The 15,059-nt window shown below is 39.2% G+C and overlaps 1 protein-coding gene and 1 pseudogene across 1 annotated transcript in view; both read right to left on the bottom strand.

Annotated features, from left to right (window-relative positions):
- PPM1E (protein phosphatase, Mg2+/Mn2+ dependent 1E) overlaps nt 1-15,059 on the bottom strand; it is a 174,478-nt gene that overhangs the window by 109,868 nt on the left and 49,551 nt on the right. The gene's annotated exons all lie outside the window — the stretch shown is intronic.
- Nucleotides 5,388-6,395, bottom strand: LOC105943008 (40S ribosomal protein S4, X isoform-like; annotated as a pseudogene).

The following is a 15,059-nucleotide window of genomic DNA, read 5'->3' on the forward strand; positions in this document are numbered from 1 at the left end:
CACTACCTGGCAGGCAGTATCATCCACTTTGGGAAAGACAACTAGACTTACAGTTTAATTACCAATAAACTGGAAAAGTATCTTACTGACACAAGCTTTTGTGTATTCAGGATTTTAAAAATAAAAATCTATAACAAACAAGCAGCTTTTGAGATAGATCTAGGTCCACGCTATACTTTTGGAGAGTGCGACAGTTAAAGGAAGTACTGGCTCAACTGGTCACTCAGATTAAGACTGCTACATTCATAGGCGGGAGTGATACAGCAGATAAAATGCTTGCCATGCACCCAACTGACCCTGGTTCAATCCCCAGGAGGTTGTCCCCTGAGGACCCCAGGAGTAAGCCCTAAGCACTGCTGGATATGGCTAAAACAAACAAACAAAACCAAAAAAATAAGCAAACAAAAAAATGCTATATTTACGACAACCTACAATTTTTACCCCTAAGAAATAAACTTGTAACTTCCAAAACTTGTAACTTCTTTTCCTAATTTGTGTTATTTATTTATTTATTTATTTTCTGCTTTTTTGTTTGTTTTTGTTCTTGTTTTGTTTGTTTGGTTTTTTTTTTTTTTTGGCTTTTTGGGTCACACTCAGCGATGCTCAGGGGTTACTCCTGACTCTACACTCAGGAATTACTCCTGATATTGCTCAGGGAACCATATGGGATGCTGGGGATGGACCCAGGTCAGCTGTGTGCAAGGTAAACTCCCTCTCCACTGTACTATCTCTCCGGTTCCATAATTTGTGTTTTTAAAACATATACAAAAACAAAATATACATAGCATCTTATACATTAGCCTCTTTGGGTATAATCTGCTATACTTTATCTATTTTTAATGTGATGTAGCCTTAATTTGACTGATTTTTGTTTCTTGTCTCTCTCTCTTTTTTTTTTTTGTCACACTCGACAGTGCTCAGAAATTATTGCTGGCTTTGTGCTCTAGGATCACTCCTGGTTATGCTTGGGGAACCATATGTGGTGCCAGGGATCAAGCCCGGTTGAGTGCAGAACAAGTAATCCCCCTACCCCACTGTATTGTATTCTTCAGCAACCCCGCCTTTTCTTTTTAACAGATGCTTTACAATAATTAAGGAATGTACAAAAGATAATGTCCTAAAGGAAAAAACAACCAAAGAGCAGGCAATCCAAATAGAAGCAGCAAAGTTACTTTCACTTTTCAAAATATAACTATTCTACCCTATATTCATTACTTTTGTATTTTGATATAAAACATATCCCATTGTTAAGTAATACTTTTTCCATTTTACTTTCTTTCAGAGAAGAACATAATCACAATCTCAAGAAACGATTTCTGTGTCCGGAATTTCAAGTAAGTCTGCCTTTCATGCAACTACCCACATGATTACTTCCCCATTATTTTTATAGTTTCTTTTCTGCCCATTCCATTTCTCCAACAACTTATAAGAAATACTTACATGCCAGGACTATGACAGAAATGAGGATAGGAATTTATTTTTATATTTTGCCTCTATGGTTTATAAAGTACTTCTATACACCGCATTACCTGATACCAGAAAAATGCTTTGACATAAGTGAGTTATTCTCATTTTGAAAATTAGGGGGGAGTGGGGCAGGAATATGCTTAGTAGGATCTGCCCCAGGCTTTTTTTGTGTGATATTTCACTGTTTTTTCTTAGTGACAGGAGGAAAGAGTAGGCAACTGATTTTGGCAGCCTGCAGTTGTTACAGACCCCAAACAAAAGAATCAGTTATAATCTATAGTCTCCAACAGCATGTCCTGGCAGCATGGCAGATATGTCTGATATAGTTTTATCAAGCAGAGGCTTAAATTTAGGTGCGTTATACTTAGAATTTCTCTTCAGACACACACATAAACACACACACACACACACACACACACACACACACACACATGCACTGTATTCCGGGAAAGAACCAGTGATTAGATATAAATTTTCATTTTCCATTTGTGCCCAATCAGTGTTTAAAATATGAATTATGCTAACCAAAGAGGAAGTTTACAAATGCCTACGGGCTATGCCTTCAGGAATGTGAACACACTCTATTTTTAGGAAACACTTAATCCTAGAATAAGGCCAGACAGAAGAGGAATAGAAACTGGCTCTAACTCTTCTTCCTACCAGCTGACAATACAGCAAACACCTAGAAGTCCTCTAACCATAATTATCAGCTAAATCCGTAACAAAAATCAGAAGAGGAGATGGGGGACTGGGATTGGGAGTGGGGAGAAGAGACTGATTTATGACGCTACTAAGAAAAAAATCAAATTTAGCAATTATACTTCTAAGTAAACAACCTACATTGCAGCTCATGTTTCAGAATTCCTATTCATCTTCACATATTTGTTCATATCATTCGGTGCTTCCCTTTCTTTAATCTCTTCTCCATCTTTTTTTTCTTCAAGCTGCTGCTACTTGTTCACTTATGTCATGTCATGTTTTTTTTTTTTTTCCATCTCTCTTTTTGGTAATCCTTATTTCTACCTGGTCTATGTTCGCCTTCTGCCTGTCATATTCTCCCTGAGGCTGCCACAGCAACTCTCAGTGAAAGCCAGGCTTGCCTTCATCAACAGCTCAAACTTTAAAAATCTCTTTAAATGACTTCCTTTTTGTCTGATCTCCTTTCAAAATACCATTATCTTGATGTTGCTTAATTATTAGAAAAGCTAGTTGGTTAAACCCATACATCTGAAAAGGTACCTAATTACTGAATAACTGCTGTCATCTAGAATAAGGGAGAAATTTGGGAAATGAGAGTTTTCACACAATTCTACCCACTTCTCATCCTTATTTCTGCTAATTAAAAAAAAATAGTAAACCCAGAGGCTCTCAAATTAAATTCCCTATATTGCTGAAGAGGATTTCCGTAACTATTTTATTTCTATCTCTTTGTCTAGTTTCCTGCAGTCAGAGTATCTGCTCTTCGGCAAAGAAAGTCCACGTTGGGAAGTGCCTGCCCTTCCCTAGGCAAAATCAAACACCTAAGGAATTTAACAAAGGATTTGTGATTACTCTGGTCCTTGACTGGCACCTACTCAAAAGGGTTGAATGTAGAAATCTTCATATTAAAATGAAATGTTTATTTTTCTAGTAAATTCCCTTTTCCCTATCAGATATAAAGTTTAAAAGACCCCAATATTGGGTCAGAGGGTTAGTAAAGCAGGCAGGTCGCTTGCCTTGCATGCAGCCAATTCAGGATCTATCACTAGCATCCCATATGGTCCCTGGAGCCCCACCAGGAGTGATTTCTGAGGTCAGAATCACGAGTAAGCCCTGAGTACAGCCTAGTGTGCCCCCACCCAAATATCCTAATATCAACTACTATAATGAAATAACATAAATTGCTTTCTGCTTATACTTTAAAAATCATACATTCCAGTTACAATGAAGCACATCTTAAACATTTCAGATTAAGTTATGTTTTATTATAACACAGAACTTGGCATCTTATGTTTTGTTTTATTTTATTATAGCACAGAACTTGGTATCTACTGCATCTTTATAGTTTATTCATAACAGTACATTAGTCTATTTATATAAAATTAGGGCTATTGCTACCAACCTTTAATTATGACTCACTCCCACAAAGAAATTGTTTTATTCATGATATATTTTAAAGGCATTTATTTTAAATATTCATATATTAAATGGGAAATTTAGTTTAAAGACAATAGTTCTGTTTGGCTTCTAGCACAGTTTTGTCTAGAATGAAATAATAGTCTCTGATGGGAACTCAAAGTGAGTAAAAGATGCAAATGTAAGATATAAAAGCATAAAACTCAAAAAATGCAGAATAAAAGCTACTTGACACTGGCCTTGGTAATGATTTTTTAAATCAAAAGATGACTCACCAAAGGCAAACACAAGGGACTAGAGCAAAATGAAAAGTTTCTGCATAACAAATGAAACCACAAAATGAGAAGGCAACCTACTGAATGGGAGAAGGGATTTTCAAACTACCTATTTGTAAAGACGGCAATACTCAAAATATATACGAAGCTCAAACAAATCTGTAACAAACTGTAAGAAGCTGATTATTTTGTGTGGCAGGGATCTCTCAAGCAATGCTCAGGTGGTCTGTGGAGTTACTGATGATTCTCAACCAACCAGACTGTGGTTCACTGCACAGGCCCAATGCTCAGGGTGGGAGCTGGGGGCTCCAGGGCTGCACCCCAAGATGCTCTGGAAACCATGAAGTGTGGGGAATCCAACCCAGGTCTGTTATATACTAGTCATGTGCCCTGACCACAGTTCTAACTCCCAGTCCCAAAATAAGCTGATTTTTTAAAATGTACAAAATGTACATAGCATTTAGTAGGTTTTTCCAGGAAGCAAGAAAATTCCAAGCAAGGAAGAGAAAAATGAGAAAATGATAAAGTACAAAATGGAAACAGTAGATATCATTAGCAATTTTCTACCCAGGATCTAGTGATTTAATCATCATTGGCTCTTATGATTTGCCAGTGCATAAAATACCAAGGAAATGGCATTCTTGGGGATTATATTAAAAGCCTAACACATTAAAACCTGTGTATGAAAATAAGTAGATTTCAAATTTCTATAATTAAAATCCAATTACCTTATTGCCCTGTATCCCCACAATAGTACTATAAAGTGGTTTGATATAATCTCTACTGTAAACTCAAGAATAAATAAGAAGAGTGGGGGGAGGGATACTGGGAACATTGTGGTGGAGAATGGGCACTGGTGGAGGGATGGGTACTTGAACACTGTTTGACTAGAACGCAATCATGAAAATTTGTAAGTCTGTAACTGCACCTCACGGTGATTGTCACTGTCACTGTCATCCCATTGTTCATCGATTTGCTTGAGCGGACACCAGTGAGTCTCCATTGTGAGACTTGTTACTGGGTTTTCTTTCTTTTTTTTTTTTTGGCATATTGAATACACCACAGGTAGCTTGCCAGGCTCTGCCTCGCAGGCTAGATACTCTCGGTAGCTTGCTGGGCTCTCCGAGAAGGGCAGAGGAATCAAACCCGGGTCAGTCGCATGTAATGCAAGTGCTGTACCCACTGTGCTATCGCTCCAGCCCACGGTGATTCATTAAAATTAAAAAATAAAGAAAACAGCAAAAAAAATTTTAAATAAAAATGTTGATGTAGCATCTACAAAAAAAAAGAATAAAAATAAAGATAGGGTCAGAAAGAAGGTACAGGGTTTGCCTTGCATGCAGCAGACTCCAGTTCCATCCCTGGCACCACATATGATCCCCCTGAGCATTACCAAGAGTGATCCCTAAACACAGAGCTATGAGTAAGTCTTAAGCACAGCCTACTGTGGCCCCAAAATTTAAATAAAAACACAGGCCACAAATTTAGTTCAGTGGCAGAGCACTTGCCTAGCATGCATGGGGGCCTGGGTTCAATCTACAGCACCACAAACATAAATAAATAAAAAAAAAAGCTATACTTTATTGTTCTTTGTCAATACCAACAAGTTGTCACAGTTTTCTAGTAAAGATGTTCTTACAGAAATATGACTCTTATTTATGCAACTGTAGGCAACAAATTCCACCTATGTCTTTTTGCTTTTCGTGCTGTATTATTATCTTTAATAAGATCCTTCCATCAAATATGCCACCAAAAAAGCTTTTCACCTACTGCTCTGCTTGCCTTCCAATCCTTTGTCTCTCTCTTCAGCAACTGGGAGGCAGATACCTTTTCCTTAGGAAAGAGAAATCCGTGGTGTGTGCCTTTGCCAATAACAAAAATGCTGGAGAGGCGGGTGGCAAAGCTGTTGCCATGGGCATCTTTCACACAGATCACACCCAAAGAACTGGGATGTCTCTTTCTCTGGGTGAGCATGCCAATTCTTCCCAAGTTAGCCCTGGCAGTCACCACGCACAGTCACCTTTGCTAAACAAAGGTGACAAAGGTGATGATGAAATCTATCATCCTGCTAGTCTCCAACTGAAGGTATTGTTCACCTTGATGCAGAGGTCAGGAGAACCAATTGTGTGAGCATCATGAGTCACCAAGTTAGGATTCCTTCGGTGCCCACCAGGATCTTCCTCTATTTGCGTAACTTGTACTTGGCCTCTTCAGGTGTGAACAAAGCAAAGCATCCCCTGACTGCCACAGAAATTCTCTCCAGTTTTCTTAAAAATAATGGCATCCATAAAGCCTGAGGGTAAGATATATCACAACAAACCTTGCCATTAATCTTAGGAACTAGCTGCTGCATGCAGATCTTTTCCACCTCATCTCCTGTTAGAGCATAAAGTTGTTCCTTAGAAAAATGATGAGTGTAAGTATCAGAATGTGGGAAGTGGCGGATGGAAGAGCAAACACCCCTGTGTGTTTAGTCAGCAGCTAATGGTTCAGAGCTGCGACATGCTGTGCAATGCTTCTTAAGGCCAAGGAGATCATCTGTAAGTCTTAAGTTTCTCATTTGCAACATAAGACAGTTAAGGTAATTGTGGGGGCTGGCAGAAAATATGTTTAAAATACTTAGCACCAGGTCTAGTACAGAGTAAGTCCTTAACAAAATTTAAGTATTGTTAAAAATTATTCTTTTTCCTGTTTAATATTATTTACTTATTTACCCTTTAGTAAGGTATTGAGAGTTGAAGAACCAGTTCAATGTGCTGACCACATGTTTTTATGCACGAGCCTGCGTTCAATATCCAGCACCACATGGACCCCCCTGAGTGGGGGAAAAGATCCCCAAGCACCAAGCTGGGAGTGATCTCTTGGTGCTTCCCAAGTATGGCCCCAACACCAAATCCCCCAAAAGTAAGATAATAATAACAGACCTGATGTAATTTATTTAACATCAGAAAAAACTAGTGTGGAGCTGGGGGTGTAGTTCAGGGGTGAAATACTTGCCCCACACATATGAAATACTTGCCCCACACATATCCTGGCATTAAAAAAACAAAACCAGGACTGGAGTGATAGTACAGCGGGTAGGCCACTTGCTTTGCATGAGGCTGACCTGAATCTGATCCCCAACATTCTATATGGTCTGCGAGCACTACCAGGAGTAATTCCTGAATGCAGAATCAAGAGTAACCCCTGAGCACAGCCAGGTGTGACCCCCTTAAAAAAAAAGCCAAAAAAAAGATAGGCAAAAAAGAGTGTTTTATTATATGAAAATTTCAAAATTTGGGGAATCCCAAACTGTCAGTTTGAAAAGAGGCATGATTTATTTATGGCATGTTTCACTTTCAGGAATGTAAGAATTTCTCTAACTTCTCAGCAAATGTACGACAAAGAAATCAGAATCTAATACTTCAAATATAAAGAAAAACATTAAAACTCAAGCCCAGAATTGTTATTACCCACAATAACATATCTGTAAAAATACTAAGACAATTTTACATGTTAAAAATGAAAATTGTGAACATTTCCAAAATAGTATCTTTCAAAAAATACATTAAAGTAAGGACCAGAATAATAGTAGATCAGGGAGAGCACTTGCTTTGCACACAGCCAACCAAGGTTTCATCCCTAGCACCACACCTGGCCTTCTAAGCCAGCCAGAAGTGATCTGAGTACAGAGACAGAAGTAAATCCTGAGCACTGCCTGGGGTTCCCCACCCACCCCCAATAAACACCCAAAAAAACAAAACAAAAGAGTAAAAAAGAAAGTATAAAATATAATGCAGGTTGTTGTTACTGTGAAAAACTTTAGTTGACCCACTAAAATTAAACCTAAAATCACCATACCTCTAGCAATACCACTCTTAGATATAGATCCCTAAATACTGCTCTAATCAATTAAACAGTATATAATTAAAATTACAGTATCTAATTATCTAAGTAAAATTCTAGCAGCATTATTCACAAAAGCTCAGAGGAAGAAACAGTACAAGTTTCATGAATAAAAAAAGATGTGACAGGGGCTGGAGTAATAGCACAGCGGGTAGGGTGTTTGCCTTGCATACGGCCGACCCAGGTTCGATTCCCAGCACCCCCATATGGTCCCCTGAGCACCACCAGGAGTAATTCCTGAGTGCAGAGCCACAAGTGACCCCTGTGCATCGCCAGGTGACCCAAAAAGAAAAAAAAAAAAAAAGATGTGACCTATACCTACAATGGAATATTTATAATCATTAAAAAACAGAATATGATGGTATATAATAGAACAGAGATCCCCAAATTTATTTGAACTACCACCCTTTTATAGAAAAATTATGCAAAACACTCCTGAAAACCTACTTTCTTTACATGCAGAAAGCACTCCCAATTGCACTTGCGGCTAACACTCTGCTGACATACCAGTATCCCAACAGGAAGTAGAATCACCCACTTTGGGAAACACTGGTTAGGACATGGATAATTCTGAAAAGTTAAGTCCAGAGAAATACTGCAGGGGCTTAGAGAGTCTATGTTAGCAAGTTCAAACTACTACTGCCCCACATGTGCAATCCTGACTTTTCTGCTGTTTAAGCCTAACAGTCCTGCTGTGCTGTCTTTATTCCCTGGTACAAGTGATTTCCAGGACATGCTGCAGCCAACTGCACTTAAGAACCTAAACAGTACAGCCCCTGGCAATCACCTCAACTGAAAAAATGTGTGTGCCACAGCCAGAAAATGTGACCTCTCGAGAGCACATGCATGAATACAAAGAGAGTGCCACAATCCTAACTTATGTGCTTCAACAGTAAAGCGCAATGAGCCTGCACACGGACCACAATTAGAGAAGTGCAAACCTCAGAGCACTGGGGCTGAGCAGGCAAGCAATTAAATGTGTGACCCCCACCGAGCAAATGTGTAAGTGCCAACCAGAGTCAGGCATGTGCACGACCCAGTCAATGCAACAACAGCAACAACAGCAAAGGGAAACAGGGATGGCACTAAATAAATAAAACGCTCAAAAGAAACTCAAGTTATGCTAAGTGAAATGAACAAATATTTAATGATTCCACTTACATGAACAGATACCCAGAATAGGCAATTTCACAGAGATGGAAGATAGAATAAAGGTAGCCAGGGACAGGGGAAGGATGCTTATGATTTGAGGGACTGTAATAGCTGAGCTAAGCAGTTAGAACCTACAAAGCCTTAAAGTATGCACTAATTTGACCCTTGACAGAAAAAGAAAAAAAAAGCCAATCCTTGGTCTGTGTGAACATCAGCCCTGGGACAGTGCAGTGATTAGGAAATGCAGTAACCTGAAATACTCACTGAAGATGGTTGGCCAGATTTTATAAATATAATCAAAGAATATAATCAACTAACTTATCTAAGGTCATGCAGCTTTCATTTGGGGGAGGGGTCACACTCAGCAATACTCAAGGTTTACTCCTGGCTCTACATTCAAGGCTTATTCTGGTAGGAGACCTTATGGGGTGCCAGGGATCGAACCTGTGTTGGCCACATGCAAAGCAAATACCCCACCCGCTGTACTATTGCTCTGGCTGGGTCATGCAGCTTTTAAGTGACAAACTTTGAAATCCAGATATTTCCACTAAATCACAGATCATCATGTATGTGCACTGATGGGATTAATACTACTTTCCATGGCTGTTTCTGTAAGAATCAAATAAGTATAAGAAAATATTAGGGAAATGTTAGCTGTTATTAATATTAATACAAAGTAAAACTTTGTTACTCTCATAAGCTTAGTCTTATTTTATCCTTCCATAATATTGGCACTTCCATAACACCATTCATGCCTCTGTATTTATTTGCCAATGCCTCAAAATGAGATGGATCCTCACACTCCTATTTCCAACACCCTCTATCATTCCAAATATAACTTTTCTAGATAAATGCCCCACTTGCTTACTTCATAATCAATTTTTATTCTTTCCTATGTTTCCATGAGCTGGAGCTATAGCACAGCGGTAGGGTGTTTGCCTTTCATGCGGCCGACCCGTGTTCAATTCCTCTGCCCTCTCGGAGAGCCGGCAAGCTACCGAGAGTATCTAGCTGGCACAGCAGAGCCTGGCAAGCTACCCGTGGCGTATTGGATATGCCAAAGATAGTAACAATAAGTCTCACAATGAGAGACATTACTGGTGCCCGCTCGAACAAATCGAGCAACAGGATGACAGTGACAGTGATTACATATGAATACCTCTCTATAATAGTAATTTTTCTTTAGCAGATTATTTCACTGGGTTTATCAACAGAATTTAATCCCCCACTTAATCTTGAAATTGCTCATGCTCAAATTCTCTCACAAATAAACACAATGTTCCAACTCAGCTGTTGGTGGCAGAATGTGTTCACAGTGAACAACCCCTACTAGTCTGGCAAGAATCAGAAGACTAGCCAAAAACAATATAGTCTTGTATATCTGTTTTCCTTGGGATGAGGATCAGTCTGGATAATATACATTTTAAAGGGTCCAGAAAGGCATCTCAGCTATTGGCTCTTTGTGGGTGGGTGTCACATAGTAACACTGTACACCTGACTCGCTTATATTTTTTTTCTTTTTGGGTCACACCTGGCAATGCACAGGGGTTACTCCTGGCTCCCTACTCAGGAATTACCCCTGGCGGTGCTCAGGGGACCATATGGGATGCTGGGAATCAAACCCAGGTCAGCTGCGTGCAAGGCAAATGCCCTACCCGCTGTGCTATTGCTTCAGCCCCTGACGTGCTTATATTAACACTACTCTAAAGCAAGTCACTTTAGTAACAATAAAAAAGCTAAACTGCTACAAAAACCAGGATTTTCACACAAATGTAAAGTCCCATTAACTCCATTCAAATAGACCTTCTCAGGAGAAGAGAATGAAAAGCATCAAAGAAGGGATACCTAAATATCCTTGACTCTGGATTATAGAAATGACAAGGGCAGGGAAGGTAAGAAGAGGCAAATGTGAGCCAAGAGGGGCAGGGGGCAGAGGCCTTGTGTGTACACCGGTGGTATAGGGGTGTGGTATATGTATATATCTAAATCAGAGTCAGCAACATTGTAAGCATGAGATTAGAACTATAACAACCAAACTGAAAAATGTGCCTATTAATAGGGCAGACAGGGGAGGGGGAGGTGAAAGGGACACTGGCGACACTGGTGATGGGATTGGTGTTGGAAAATCAAATGTCTGAAACTCAACTATAATAACTTGTAAATTATAGTGCCTACTACTAAAAAATAATTTAATAGATCTTTTCTTTTCTCTACTTCATACACATTTTTATGATAGCAAGAGGAATTTCAAGGTATGAAATTTTCATAATAGGTTAAAAAGATCCTACTAGACAAGTATTTAGAGTAAGATGGAAATTTATAAGTATCTAAAAATGGACTTAAAGAAAACAGAGATAAAAGAGAAGATAGTCTCTAAATTAAATACTTTTTCATTTTTAGGGCCGGAGCAATAAGGTAGGGAGGTTGTCTTGAATGCCGATGACACAGGTTCAATCCGCAGCATGCGATGTAGGCCCCAAGCGCCACCAGGAGTGACAGAGGCAGGAAAACCAAACTCGACAAAAAATTTTAAAAGAAAACTAAGAAGTTTCCTGTCTCTGTGCTTAGGCATCACTCCTGGCAGGACTTGAGGGAAAATATGGGGTGTCAGGGATTGAACTTGGGTTGGCCTCATGCAAGGCAAGCAGCCTACCCACTATCACTCTGACCCTTTTAATTTTATTTAGGTGAGAAAAAAATGTGGAATAATATGCAAATATTAATAAACATTATATCTTAAAGCAGTGACTCAAAGTATTCCTCATTCCACTACTGCATTACAAATTATATGACTACTGTTCTAAGAAATATTCGTCACTTATATCACTTGTCATCCCGCTGATCTTCGATTTGCTCGAGTGGGCGCCAGTAACGTCTTCATTCATCCCTGTTGAAAGCTAGTGTAGCCCAAGGGTATCTGTTCACTCCAGGAATAGGAAAAGCCTCAAACCATTCATTCAGGGTTTTGATGAAGAAGTCTAACCATCTCATAGGTGACCATCTCAAAATCTCATCTTTTGATGTCCCACAGAATCCAGTCACTAACAGCTCTAGTCCAGTGGTTGTCTCTAAGTTGCACTACATGTCTGGCCCATCTGATTTTCGATGCCTTCGCAAATGAGACAGCACCCCTGATTATTGATCGTTCCTTTTCTCACTTGAGTGAGACGTGATACTCCAAGCATAGCTCTTTCGATTCCTCTTTGGGATACCTGAATAGCGTTCTCATCCTGTTTTTGTAGGGCCCAGGTCTCTGAGGCATATGTTAGTGCGGGAAGAATGGTGAAGTCGAAAAGATGTGCCCGGAGCCGGAGGTTCTTCATCCTCTTAACAACTTCTTCAACGCTCTTGAAGGCATTCCACGCTGCTCTCTTCCTCCTGCGCAGTTCTGGCGCCAAGTCATTCCTCATGTTGAGTTCTCGACCCAGGTACACATAGCTGCTGCATTCAGAGATGTTCATTCTGTTGAGAGCAAATGGAATGTCAGGGACTAGTTTGTTTTTCATGAATATTGTCTTAGTGAGATTCAGCTGCAGTCCAACATTTCCACACTCACAGTTGAAGTCGGCCAGCATTTGTGCTGCTTGGCTTATGTTTGGCATTATGAGAACGATGTCATCAGCGAAGTGGGGGTGGTGTAGTCGCCGACCGTCTATCTTCACTCCCATTCCTTCCCATTCCAGTTGTCAAATGACGTTCTCGAAGGTGGCAATGAAGAGTTTTGGTAAGATGGTATCACCCTGCCAAACCCTTCTCTTTACGTCAATCATCACTTCCTTGTAGAATGGTGAATTCCTGGTGGTGAATCCGTAATACAGCTCGAGGAGGATCTTGATGTACTGAGTTTGAACTCCTTGTTTGGCTAGGGCTTCGATGACCGATACAGTCTCAACAGAATTGAAAGCCTTTTTAAGTCGATGAATGTTAGACAGAGAGGTATCTTGAACTCTCTCGAGACCTCAATGAGCTTGCTCATTGTGTGGATATGGTCGATCGTGCTGAATCCTTTTCAGCACCCGGCTTGCTCGCATGGTTGTCCTTCGTCTAGTGTTCTGCCTATTCTATTCAGGATGACTCGAGTGAACAACTTGTAGACGACTGACAACAGGTAGACTGGGCAATAGCTGTCGATGTTGTGGATGTCTCCTTTCTTGTACAACAGAACGGTCCTGCTGCTTTTCCATTGGACAAAAGTTTACATTCAGTCAGGTAGTGTGTGAAATGTATGAGGCTCTGGATTTTTACCAAATAATGTTGAATATTTCTTCGAATATTTATGCTATTTGAAGAAATATTCAACATTATCTGGTAAAAATCCAGAGCCTCATATATGCACAGAAAGTACTTTGTTGTTAAGCTATATCCCTAATACAACATTATATATTATGAGTACATAAAATAGCCACAAAATTGAAGGCCAAAAAGAGATTATTTTTCACTTTCCATGAAGAGTATGCCACTTGCTTTTGAATTTGCAGATTATAACAACCTATTTATTGTTAAAACAAAATTAATTAACTTACAGTAATCTAGGACTGGAGCGACAGAACAGCGGGTAGGGCATTTGCCTTGCACATGGCCGACCTGGGTTTGATTCCTCCGCCCGTCTTGGAGAACCCGGCAAGCTACCGAGAGTATCTCACCCGCATGACAGAGTCTAGCAAGCTACCCATGGCGTATTCGATATTCCAAAAACAGTAAAAACAAGTCTCACAATGAAGACATTACTGGTGCCTGCTCAAGCAAACTGATGAACAATGGGACGACAGTGCTACAAATATTGTGATTATTCAATTTATAAAATAAATGTTTTCTTATTTTATAAAAAATACTTTATAAAATATAAAAAATTAAATTAAAAATAAAATGATTCCTATCCTCTATTTCTAATAGAATTCTAATTTACCTTATAAAATATGAGCTAAACAATGAAAATCATTTTGAGAGAATAAACTAACTCATAACATGAAAAAAATCACAAAACATATGAAAGCAACCCATTTGTGATTACAAGCTAGCAAAAATAATTAGATAAAATAGTAACAATTAGATAAAACAGTAACAGTAATGTCTAACTTTTAGAATCAAAAGCACAAACAACAAATAATCACCCTTCAGAAAGAATACAAGGGGCTGGAGCAATAGCACAGTGGGTAGGGCGTTTGCCTTGCATGCGGCCAACTCAGGTTTGAATCCCAGCATCCCATATGGTCCCCCGAGCACCGCCAGGAGTAATTCCTGAGTGCAGAGCCAGGAGTAACCCCTGTACATCCCCGGGTGTGACCCCTCCCCCCAAAAAAGAAAAAAACAACAAAAAAGAAAGAATACAAGAGTTTATAAATAATCAAAAGTATTTATAATTTTATGAAAGCTAGAAAACAGCTTTCTTTTTAGTATTGATTAAATTTTTAGTTTAGGTCAAATATTCATGTTACTATTCTTAGAATAGCCAATTAAAACTGTGCATTTTTTAAAAAGAACAAGAAAAATTAGTAGCAGAATAAGCATAGTAACAAAAATTACAATAAATAGAAAATGTGCTTATAAAAACATAAATTATGGTAGAAATAAACCTATCACTGTATCGCTGTCATCCCGTTGCTCATTGATTTGCTCGAGCAGGCACCAGTAATGTCTCCATTGTGAGATTTGTTGTTACTGTTTTTGGCATATCAAATACGCCACGAGTAGCTTGCCAGGCTCTGTCACGCGGGCAAAATACTCTTGGGAGCTTTCTGGGCTCTCCGAGAGGGGCGGAGGAATCAATAATAAAATATATAAATGTATTATCTAAGATTTTTTAAACAAACATCAAGCTGGATTTTTTAAAATTAATTTTAACAGGTATCTCCCAAAAGACATATCTAAAATATAAGAAAATAGATTAAAAGAGTTAAGCTGCATCAGAGAATACTAACCAAAAAAAAAAATTAAAATTACAAAACATCACTATCAAACAAAACAAACAAAAGTTCTTGAGGCTGGAGAGATAGTACAGCTGGCACTTGTCTTGCATTTGGCCAACACAGATTCTATCCCATGCACCTCGTTAGGTCCCCCAAACCCCACCAGGAGTGATTGCTGAGCACAGAACCAGGAGCATCCCTGATCACTGTTGGGTATGGCCCCAAAATAAAAATTAATAAGGGGGCTGGAGCCCTGGAG

Source organism: Sorex araneus, chromosome 3 (assembly GCF_027595985.1).
Source record: "Sorex araneus isolate mSorAra2 chromosome 3, mSorAra2.pri, whole genome shotgun sequence".
NCBI lineage: Eukaryota > Metazoa > Chordata > Mammalia > Eulipotyphla > Soricidae > Sorex > Sorex araneus.